This window comes from Lontra canadensis, unplaced genomic scaffold, assembly GCF_010015895.1.
Source record: "Lontra canadensis isolate GAN:19392208 unplaced genomic scaffold, GSC_riverotter_1.0 scaffold32, whole genome shotgun sequence".
NCBI lineage: Eukaryota > Metazoa > Chordata > Mammalia > Carnivora > Mustelidae > Lontra > Lontra canadensis.
In genome coordinates, this window is record NW_022631026.1 from 2519442 (window position 1) to 2531869 (window position 12428).

The following is a 12428-nucleotide window of genomic DNA, read 5'->3' on the forward strand; positions in this document are numbered from 1 at the left end:
CATTGTTTATCTAAGTCCAAGATGCTGATCAAGGAGGAAGATGAAAGAAACGCTGGTGTTGAACACTTTGCTTATGAGTCAATCTCTGATTTCTGTGTTCAAGCTGTGTGACAGGGTTTGATGATATTTTCTTTTCTTTCTTCAGAAAACAAAGCTTTGGCTTCACCCATTCCATGTATACCCTTTATTCAAAAGTGTTTTTTTTCCTTCTCAAAATAGTCTTTGCATCTTGAGGATGCAGACACTGGGAAAAAGCAAGAAGCAGCAGGAGCGCAGATGCAGAAGAAAGGGGTTTAGGGACTGGGGTCCATGGGCTCAGACTGGGAGAACTAGAACGGGGCTATCGGAGCCTCAGAGCCTGGATGCATGGAAGAGGGAGCATGTGCATTAGGAAGCAGGTTTTCATCACTTGGTGGTGATACATTGACGAAGAACCTGTTCTGAGGTGGCAGCTATACAGATAGACCCTTAGATGACAGTCCTCCTTTAGATAACAGTCCTCCCTTAGATGACGGTCCTCCCTTAGATGACAGTCCTCCTTTAGATGACAGTCCTCCCTTCGGTGACAGTCCTCCCTTAGGTGACAGTCCTCCCTTAGATGACAGTCCTCCCTTCGGTGACAGCCCTCTCCCTTAGGTGACAGTCCTTCAATTTCTTGGGTGATGGAATTTTCCATGTGTAGGAACATGCTCAAGTGCCTTTAAAACAACTTACCAAATGTGTAGGTTCGTAGATTCTGGAAGATACTACCTCTATCAAAAAATATAAAAAAGGATATTATGAAAATGGACAGATCGAGACAAGGAAAGTCCTTAGAGTTTGAAGAGTTAAAGCAGAGTTTGAGGAGAAATCTTGAATGAAGCTCGAGAACCACCAGAACACAGTGAGAAAAGAGATAGACACAGCTTCAGGTAACAGCAGAAGAGTGGGGAGGCTGACCTGTCTAATACTTATTTGAAGAGTGGAAAAGACCACGTTTTCCAAGGGTGGAAAATGCCCTCCTGAGAAGGGCTGTTTCTCCGGGAAAAGGGCAATGAGCCTTCTCCTTGGCAGAGTGCTCATCCGTGTGTGGCTTCTCTCTCTGGCCCCCTGGGAGGACCACGTTCTCCTGGCCCCTTACAGTTGGGGGATGTCATAGAAGCAGTTTCAGCACAGGGGCCTGTGCTGGAGGAACAGTTACCGTCTCCATGTTTGGGCTCAGTTACTGTCTCCATGTCTGGGCTTCTAAGCCTCAGCACACTTTCCAGGTTCCTGTCTCCACCCGCCTTGGGGAAGCAGCCACTGTTGCAAGAGGGAAGGTCACGGCCTGCTGGTTCTCTTCTCTGATGCCCTGCCTGGGGGATGGCTACCTGGGGAGTAGCTTGGACCCCCGAGGGATGCTAGCCCTATAAAAATGTGTCCTCATGCTAGGCTGTTGAGGTGGTGGTGCTGTTTGTTACTAAGACATGGGACTTTGTTCTCTTGATTTCAATGTTTTATCAATTTATTTTGTAATTTCCAAGTCATTTAGCAGCGAAAACCTATATGGTAGATTGTGAGCAAGATTTTAGTACTAAATGTGGATTTAGCAAAAGTCTTCAGTTAATGTACAAAAAACTGGTGATGTATCATGGGTCTTTGCTCTGCTAACAAGGGGAGAGACTAGAAACCATTATAAGTCAAATTAGCACATTAAAACATCATACCAAGAACAGATGGAATTCATACCTAGGGAAGAAGAACATTAAGTCTTTTTTTTTTTTTTTTTTTTTTTTTTTTAGAAATTGTGAATTCCATCTTTTAGGAATTTCAAAGCTTAAAAAATTCCTGAACACCCTTCATTAACTGAATATTCCAGGAGCTCCAACTTTCTGAGTGGCATTTGCCTTCTCCTTAGTATCTCAAAGTCCCACTTCTTTATGAATGAGATACTTTCCCTAGAAGAATCTTGGTGTATTTTAGCTTGTTGTGATAGAATGATTATATACACTCAAAAACAGGAGAGTCCTTGTATCTATGACTGGTCGCTGTCCTAGTCCATTCACACTGCTGTAACAGAGTGTCATAGATGGGATGACCTACAGACAGAAATCTGGCTCCCACAGTTCTGGAGGCTTCTGCTCGAGCTCCAGCCCCTAATACTTCATGTGCCCTCCTGACTTTGCAGCATCTGAACCCCATGAAGGTGAAGGGCACACTGGTGTCTTCAGTCCCAGCACAGGCAGGAAATTCTAGCACATGCATAGACAAGACAGAACTATGGCAGATCCCCTAAAACCGAAGCATACAAAGAAAATAGTAACAAAGTGAGAGAGGATAATTTCCTCAGGAGGGGAAGAAAATGGGTGAGAGCCGGTAGAGAGGAAGGTTATTCACGTCTGAAGAATGCTCAAATGGAGTGAAAAATCCAGCAGAGAATGTAGTCAGGTCAATATCCTCAACAGCCAAATCCAGAGCTTACTCAGTTCCTGCTCTGTGCTCGGTGAAGGCAGCATCTGGTGGCTTCCAGGTTGTTCTCGCTCCTGAGGTTCTGATACATCTGGACCATGAGGACAAACAGATGGGGAGATAGAAGTATGGTGTATGTCACTCACATCTGTACATGCGAATGTGTCATTATACCTATGTGTGGTACCTATCGGGTGCACGAGGGTGTATGTTCGCCAAGCGACGCATTGAAGGAACACCTGGTGATCACTGCTGACTTATTTTCAGGTTTCAGACAATTTCTCCAACACTGGATTGAGATCGTGCTTGAGACACATGACCAAGAGTCGTGTGCTCCGCAGAGGGAGAGCAAACCCCCAGAAACCCGGTGGATGTTGGCCCTCGCGGTCTTCGATGAATACCCTCACTGAACAGAAAAAGCGTAATGGGTCCGAGGGAACGGAAGACAAAGCAGTGTTTGGCTGACGTAACGGAACATGCTTTAAAACACACCGGTGGCCCCAATGGCTCCTTCTCTGCTCAGCTTTTGGTGAGTTCTTCAGCAAGAGCATCTTCGTCAGAAGCTTCTGGATGCATTCCTCCTCCCAGTCAGGTGTCTCCAGGGTTGAAGCTGTGTGTCTCCCCCTCAGCGAAGCACTGATGCACACTAGTTCGTGGGAGCCAGGTGTGTGTACCCACTGGGCCCCGCTACACAGTCTGCCATGCCGTCTCGGGGCTGTGGAGTTGGTCATGGCGGTTGTATGGGCCAGCGCTGCGTACCGCACGCTGCTGGTGCTGCTAGTTTTTTGGAGCCCATTGTCAAGCCTTTTGCAGCACCCCCTTCCCTCCCCACCTCATCTTGCCCACAGACACACTCCCTGCCGCCTCACAGCAGGCAGCCAAGTGCTCCCACTGAGGCGGCGTGTTCCGGGGTGCTCCTCACAACCACCTACTTCAGAATCTCTTGGGTTGATTGTGAAATCGCACGTTCGTGGCCCCCACTCTGTGCTTCAGTGGGTCAGACTATCTAGCCCCTAAGAAGGAGGGGTATATGTTGTAACAAGCTCCCCAAATAAATTTTGTGTACCGTAAAATTTGAGAAACATTCCTTCAAAGATTTTTTCTTGTCCAACAAATCCTTTTAATGGCTAAGCCTCCTGAATGTTGCATATTCTGAGGTGAATCCAATTATTTCATAATTTGTCATTCTCTTAGGAGCATTGCAATAGTTAATTTTTAAATGAGTATGAGGCACCAAACATTTTCCTAGACGACAGAATAGATGAGGTGATCTGTCTGAGAACAGAAGGAACTAGCGTCGAAGAAGATGCGTGGCCTCAAGTCTTCCTTCCGTTATGATAATCATCCTGACATTTGCAAATATGATACTAATTTTAAGTCTAGAAATTATGTGAGGTTAAGTCATGACTTCATAGTTCCACAATATGCATTTTTATTTGATAAGGTAACATGCTTGCTTAGCTGTCATTCTAGATATACTGATAAAATAGCATCTATCAAGAACGTGGCTGCTCATTTATAACAAGAACCCAAGGAGTGTGTGAGTGTGTGTGAGTGTGAGTGTGTGTGTGTGTGTTGGTGTAGCCCACAGGTGGATTAGAACACATGCAGTATACTTCTATGAGAACTCCTCAGGCTCTCCTTATGTGACTTTTATTTTATTTTGCAGGTTTCTTTGAGCCGGCTGCCAGCTAAGCAGACTAACAGCCCAAACCAAGATACACGCAGGAGATTTGCTGCTGGAGGCAGTAGCTACTGATTGAAGGTGTGCAGGTGAGCATGTAACAAGAGGAAAAGACAGAGGTAAAGAAGAAAACAAGAATAAGTTAGAAAAAATGAATAATGCATCAGGAAAGAAAACATTTTCCTTACAATCACATTGCCTTCTCCCAACAGACTCAAAAAGTCCTCTGTAGTTTTGAATAATTGGAGGGGTCGCCATGTGTGAGTTTGAAGAGGCTTGAATTTCTTTTTTTCATAGAGGAGAAAATGGCCAGAAATCCCCGAGTGGGGGCACATGTGGACAAAGAACAAGCAGACAATGAGGCTGATGTGCTCTGAGGGAAGGGATGGAGGGAGAGCCCTCGTTCCTGGTTGAGGGAGAGGAGTAGTTTACATCTTTGTGGAGTTTCGGGCAAGGTCTGTGTTGCTTGTGGGAGATGATTTGGGGGGACCCTGAAGTGGAGTGACTGAACTAGTATGCCACAATGGAGAAGGTAGACAGAAAGCCCAAGGAAAGTCAGTTCTTGGGAAATTTTCAGATATCTTGAGGACAGCGTATTTAAAATGAAATTGGGAGTTCATTTTATGATGATTTTTCCATGTCGGTGGCGGTGTTGACATTGGAGTAGCAATTACACTCATTGTAAGGAAACTAAAATGGCACACTATGTAATAGAAAAGTTTATATCCCCAATTTAAGTGCTTCAATACTTCCTTTCCAAAAATTTTCGGAATGACTACGAAGCACAAGTATTGAGTACCAGTACTCCCCTGGGACATATGGTTTAGAACAGGAAGCAGGCTCAACTGAGTTGGTGTTGCCAGCTGGATAATCAGGGTGAGGCAGGGGTTGGATATGGGGGCATGGGTTCTCGTATGAAAGAGCACCTAGTGTGTCAGGAGAAACGCCGAGTTCAGTAAAGCCAGAAGGAGTACCAGGAGCTGAGACCAGGAAGGGGGACGTGGGTGGGATCACAAGCAATCTGACAGGTCCAGCTGGTGAGCTTGGAACAGAGCCTACAGGTGTTGCAGAATTTCACGCGATCAGGTTTACATTAAAAAAAAAAAAAAATCTCCCCTGTAAAGTGTGAAGAACTTATTTGAGCCGAGAATGACCATAATCCATTCACAGAACCTGGCCATTCAGGAAACCCATTGTCTGATGCTTGTAGATAGCAAAGATGTTATTGAATCATGAATTCCTCTCCCCTTCCTTCTGGGATGGTATTTTCACTCTCCTGGCTTCCAGGGGACACAGACTACTAATGATGATAAGGGAAGTACCAACAATGGTCACCAAAGTCCATTCCTTGATTTATATCTTCTCATCTTTCAGTGTTAAGGGAATTTAACAGGTACAGCCCAGACCAACAGGATAGATGTAACATTTTAAAATAGAGACAAGTGCAGACTGTTAAAGCACCCCTCTCTTGCCTTCTGGCTCTCTTTCTGTTTATATGTACACATACATGTATACATTTCACAACTGAGTGTTGGTAAATTATTAGACGCTTCAGGATTCAGTGTTTCACACTTTTGAGGTGTAAGGCAACATTCTCAGTGGAAGAGTTATGTTTCTTTCCAAGGTAGGCTCCCGTACTGTCAAAATAATAATAATAAAAAAAAGCATATTTACTAGAGACTAAGGTTGGAAGCAGTAAACAATGTCGCAGAATAGAACTGACACAGGTTTTGGGCTTGAAAGGAAACTTAGTGAATCAGAACTAGATAGACACACTGTCTTTCTTTAGGATAATGGCCATACTTCCTTGAGACTCTAATGGCAAGCTTATCTGTTAAAAGGGGAGGACAGTGGCTCCTTGGAAGTTGGAAGCAGTTGCATGCTGATGTAGAGAGGGACAGGTATACTGGCTAGCATGGAGACGGATGCTCAGGGAACATTAACCAACCATGAAGATGATGGTTCGGTGGCTAAACACTTTCTTTACAGGACTTCAAATATGTTTAATAAATTAGATGGAAATAATCAATAATAAAATTGAAAGAGATTTTGTAGGATTTAGCTAATTTGGTATGATTTTCATAGCACCGAGGAGATGCGCAGCCTCTACGTCTGTTTCTGTCCTCCATCACCCTGGTACCCATCACCTGCTTTGTACAGACACAGCCAAACAATTATGTGAGAAGCAAGGAAATGCCAGTGGATAAAATCCTGAATATGATTGGAAATGCCTGTCTTATACAAAATAGCTGGTCACTGGATATGGGGATTACTTTCAAAGAATGATGCAAAGACAGTCATGAAAATTTATGTGCCACCAGCCACTAACTACCAAACAGTATTTTTTTTAAAGAGACAAAAGTTTTGTTAACAGATTATGTAACAAAATATCAATGATTCATGTACATATTTTTATTCTTTTGCAAATTACATTTTTTTCTGCAGAGATTAATTTGAAAACTCTTTGTTACGGAACATCATGTACAATTTCATATTCTAACATTTGTCGAGAATGTCATTTCTTTATACAAATGATAACATTTTAGCTGCTTCTCATAGTTTCAGGGGGAATACTATTTTCGAATCTAGCATGTGGCACAAGAAAGACTCAGAAAGCTCATTTGGAGGATCAAAAGTTTGTTCACTCAGGTATAACTTGAAATACTAAAAATTTTCCCAAGTTTATGAAAAATTATGCCATCATTCTATATGTACATGTGCATGCATATATATCATAAGTTTATACCCACATAAATATATTTTATAGAGGTAATCTCTATGGGAGCATAATCACTTAAGGCCATTCTGCTGTAAGATATTAAAATCATTAAAATACGTTTACATCCCATTCCCTGCATCCCCTCCCCATGTGCCTCAGGATAAAGCAACATTTCAAAGGAACTACAGAACTTGAATGGCCTTCAAAGATCCCCCGCGGGGTTCATTAGCAGCACTGGATGCTTATCTAAAACCTGCCTAATGCTACCTGCATGAAATTTACCTGGATCCTACCTAACAAGGATGGATGAGGGAATTTGTAAACTTGGTTTTGTTTTTTGGGGGAATGATGACACTGGATTCTCAACAGAGGTTCTTAGTGGTCATGATGTGATTGGTTTATTTTGCCTAAATATCCCTGCATGTCTTTGAACTGCTGAGCTCAGGTGAACACAGAAATAATGCAGCCAGTGAGCCTATTTATGCAGAAGCCATGAATCTCTAGGATCACCAAGAAAACAGAGCAGACACTTTAAGCAGAACTGGACTTCGCTCTGTATACACTTGAAGGAGTCAGGTTCAACATGCAGAGATCAGATCTTTTGATGACCTCTACTGCTCCCTTCACAGGGCAGCAGACCATTTTTAAAAGCTCAGTGCTCCTGCAGAAGTGACTGTAATAAAATGTTTATGCAATTTACATAGTGTCCCGCAGCTGACAATCCTCAGTCTAGGAGCATAGTTCCATCTCACTGACTGGAATGAATGGAGAAAGTTGCCTGGATGTGGGATTTATCCCATCACTCGTCACGCTTCATTCTTGTCCACACAAAATCTTTCTGAAGATTTGGGGAAAAAAAGACCCTTCTTCCAAGTATTTCGTGATAAGTCTAGAAGATTCCAGGGGTATATCTGTAACTGAAATATGTAATTACATGGCAGCATTACCAAAGTCAAGGCTGACTCCTGTGCCTTCTGTGGCCATGGTGAATGATGCCAAGTCTGGGGGTCATCCTCAGAGACATGATTTCTGTAATCATTAGTGATGTCCAGTGGCCTCCTCTCTACATTCAGCATTAGCTTCCTTTGAAAGTAATATGATTATCTTACATCAAACTCCAGTAAATCTGACTTGACAGACTTCATTATAAGAATAAACACGACTTTTAATAAATTTACAAACTCATGGACCAGACTTTAAAAAAAAAAAAAAACATACTTTAGCCATGTAATAACTTTCAGGAAAGACATCTGATTCCACTTTCACCCATCACTGAGGTTCTAATTACTTTGATATAATAGCTGTGGGATTTTATTTTTTACTGATCAGACAGATTCCTCACTAATATGTAGCAGGAAAGAAACATTAAGATTCTGTTCTATTTGACAGGGCTATGGAGGCAGGTGGATCCAATGTGTTTTCTTCAATTCTATCGTTTTGAAAGTGACTTTGATGTTCCTTTAGCTGTATGTACTGAGGGAACCTAAATATTTGATGCATGATGAGATCAAGGAAAAAGAAAAACAATGAATTTGACCTCAAGTGATCTGTTTCTATACAATGTTGTCTCTTAGACTGAAATAAGCTTCATCCCTTGACCAGCTTGATTGATTTGTGATACCAGTTTGATTTCCTATAGATACTGGAGCACATATTTTGTTTAATATCTATATTACAATTGAAACAGTTCATATGTAAGTTAGTGCCCTATAAATAATATATTAGTACAAACATACAGAAACTGTTTTGTGTTGGTCTTTGTTCAATTACAGTCTTACTAGACCTTGAGTTATTTGCTTTCCTGGCATATCACTTTTCCTCTTTACTCATTGTTGCAAAGATTTTGATGATATATTCAAATGCTTTGCTGCCATTCCCTTATTTTTCCCTAGAAGAACAATTTAAAAAAAAATAATGTCCACCTTTAGTATGGTTATATGATCAGGGAAAGGAACACTTTCCCCCCACCCCACTATCGCTGGTTTTAAAATGCCAGTTTTGGTTGTTCTAAGCCAACAAGGTGGTTTCTCCTTGCCAATGCTTGGTTGAGGCAAAAGCTTGTGATAATTCTGATGCATGAGGAGACAATCCTGGGATCCCTTCTTGAGAAAAGATTCCTTCATTCTTATAAAGGGTTGTGTGGAGGGAATGTTCCTTTGGTGAACACGTCTGTAACTGGTTGATGACGCGACACTTGGAGCTGTCGTGAACTTTAGAGAACAAAGCTGTGGACAAAGGCCGCCATGCTGCAGGGGGGGTCCATGGCAAGAAGGAAATATTCTGGGTCTCTGATTATCCTGAAACATCACCGATTTAACCAATTCTGGAACCCTCTTGCTTTTGGATTTCTTGTTATGAGAGAGGATAAAAGTGGACGGGGTTAGCGAATTGACTTGGATTCTTGTTGCCTCAAGCTGTATTTATACTAAATTGTATTGTTTATATAGGAGTATGCCAGAAAATTTCATAAACACAGTGGGGAAATTTAATTTTAATCCGTAGGTAGTTTCCAATGCTGACAAGATTTTGAAAGAATGTAAATCAGAAATATTTGAAAGAAAATTTTGTAAACCTGAAGTTTATAAAACATGTGTTAATTACTCCTTCATTCACTAATTCCCTTATCAGTTTGGTGAGTTTTCAGTAAGTACCTTTTATATCTCTGAATTATATCAATTGAAAAAGCAATAAGGTTTCCACTGGGCACAGTCAAACTAAAGCATAGACATCTTCTCATTTATATGCATTATTCCATGAATTCTGAATCACTTTCTAACTTATAGAAAAATTATAAGTTAAAAAACTTAAAAAAATATTTGAGGGTAAGTTGTTGACATGGATCCATTAGTGTACTTTTCATACGAACAAGCATATTTTCCTACATAACCATGACATGGTCACGATCACAAAATCAGGAACTTTCCAAAGCCCATGAACTTCTCCCACTGTCACAAACATCCTTTAAAGACAAGGAATCTATTTCAGACTTGCACATTGCCACTTGCAATTTCTTTTTCATTTCCTACAACCTAAAACAACTTCTCAGTCTTCTCCGTGACTTTCATAAACTTGGCACTTCTGAAGATTATGTGTTTGTCATTTTGCAGAGCAGCCCGCAGTGTTGATTTGTCTGATGTTTGCTCACAACTGCACCAAGCTATTCATCTCTGGCAACTACCGACGTGCGTCTGTGCTCCTTGAATCCTAAATGGCTGCATGTGGCTGTGCTTTGTCTCCTTACTGGTGGGGTTTACTCTGGTCGCTTGACTGAGGTGAGGTCTTCTAGGCTTCTCCACTTGCAACTGCCTCTTTCACATTTTGTTATTCACAAGCATTTTGTGGGGTGCTGCTCTAAATACTCCATTCTTCAACAAAAGTTTAAGTTCCTCATTTATTTATATCAGTCGGGACTTGGGTTTTCCTGTTTTATCCACAGATTTTACTCCATTAGCAATGGTTTTTATCTTGATGTTCAGCTGTCCTGGATGGTGCAGGGGAGTGCATTAGTACCCTGACCAAGAAGAAGGCTCCTGGGAGCCTGGATAGCTTTTGGTCAAGGAGAGAATCTTTGTCATTGGTTGTGCTACAGATTCAACCCTGAATATGAATGTCTGCCCACAGAAATAAGTGGTGCACTAATGTAGGGAGGACTTAAGAATTCAGAATCATTCTGGAGGACTGCATTTCTTCCACTGTTCAGACGCCCAAAGCCAGGCATCCACTCACGAGGAACCAATGTAGGCACCTATCTGCAGGCGCTCCAAGGACTTCACTCCTGCTGGCCATGTCCTTGGGCATGGACTCTGCTCCTGCTGGCCATATCCTTGGGCATGGACTGTGCCCTAATAACTGACATCCGGGAGTGTGCAATACCATGAATTCAGTTTCAGAGCCTGCGTATACATCTTCCAAATAGTTTGAAGTGCATTTACCTTCCACCTTCTACCAGTGCTGTAAGATACCTCCATGTTTCTCATTAGTTCTGTTTCTGCTGGTCAGCAGATGCTACTGCTCCATGCTTGAGAAGGTAAGACCTGAGTCACCAATGTAGCAGATAAACAAGGAGCACCTATCAGTAAAGCATTTCGGTTAAGCTGCTAGAAAGACATGCGAGGTCTTTCTAGTAAGCCACCATTTCTCATCCTGTTCTCCTCTGCCACCAAGATGGTGGACTCACCGTCTGGGAGGGGTCCTGTGCAGTGTTTGCACCGCCCTCTGTGGGCGTCTGGGGGTCATCTGGGGTATGGTGGTGTCCTGTTCAGTGGTGTCCACCACTGGGCGGGTCATCAATCCTAATCAAGGAGCTTCCCAACCATTCTCTTTGAATTATGAGAATGCTCTTTGAGGACATCCTTTGTCTGTGATGCATTCTTTGTGCCATTTTTGTTGTGGTTGTTGTTGTAGTGTTTCGGTTCTTTTATGGCAGTGTGTGTGTGTGTGTGTGTGTGTGTTTTATTATTACATAGCAAGTTATAGAGAAAAACTGAGCCAATCCTAACATCTATGCATTAGAAACACTAAAAAACAAGCAAATCAGTCCACTCCTACTGCTAGTGCAGTCAGCCTCCTGCCCTTCTTATTCTGCTTCTGACATGGTCACTGACTTCCGTTCTTCTAAATATCAGTGGCTCATTCGTCTTCACTCATTCCGGTTATGATGGTGTTCTTGAGAGGGTGCGTAAAGTAGAATTTTACTCTAAAGTATCTCGTGATTTTCCCGTGGTAGCTTCCGTGCTGCACTTTTCTGTTGCGTCCTCTCCACAGCCCGTGCAGCCTAGGCCCCTGGGCAGAAGCTCTGTGCCCTCCATATTGGCGGGGGCCTCCCATGACAGCTCTGCCAGCCCACGCCCGGGTACCAAGGGGTCTGCTTACATTTCTAAATACGTCTGTTGTTTCAATTAATTGGCGGTTCTGACAGGAAGCATTGCCAATATTCGCTTTTGTTAAAATATGTTTCTAATACGATTAAGACTATTATTTTGAAGAGAATCCTCAAGTAGCACAACCTAATTAAAGCGATATTGAATATCTGTTTCCAGTTCATTTCTGTCCTTTGTTTATGGTCTGACAATTAACTGAACACCTCTTCACATAATAAAAGTAGAAAACTTTCAGACATGTACCTACTGGCTCTCTGTTAAGACGCTTCGAGTATTTCTGGAGAAAGAGATCACAGTGCAAAGAAAGAAAGTTACATTCCTATGGAGGAAAACCTTCCACATTTCTGCAGGATGACTCAAACCTGGACTGAAGTTAATCCACAAATTAATCAGGCATCTGGGATGTGAAATACCTGGGCTGAACGTTGTGTGCAGGAAAACACAGAGCCGTGGGCTGCTCAGTGTGTCCCGGAGTCAGGAGAGAGCTAACCAGCCACTCTCACACTGAGCAGAATGTAGATATTAATGGCAAATATAAATCCTGCAAAACACACATTCAGTTAGGCGTCGGGATCAAGAGAAACAGAAAAGCAGCCAGTGCACGGAGTGGGAGAGGTGCGGTTTGACAAGAGGGTCTGCCTGTGAATCGGGTTCAAAGACTCCCACCACCTACTAGTTTAAGTCATTTCTAGCCCTCAGTTTCTTCATCTGCAAAGTT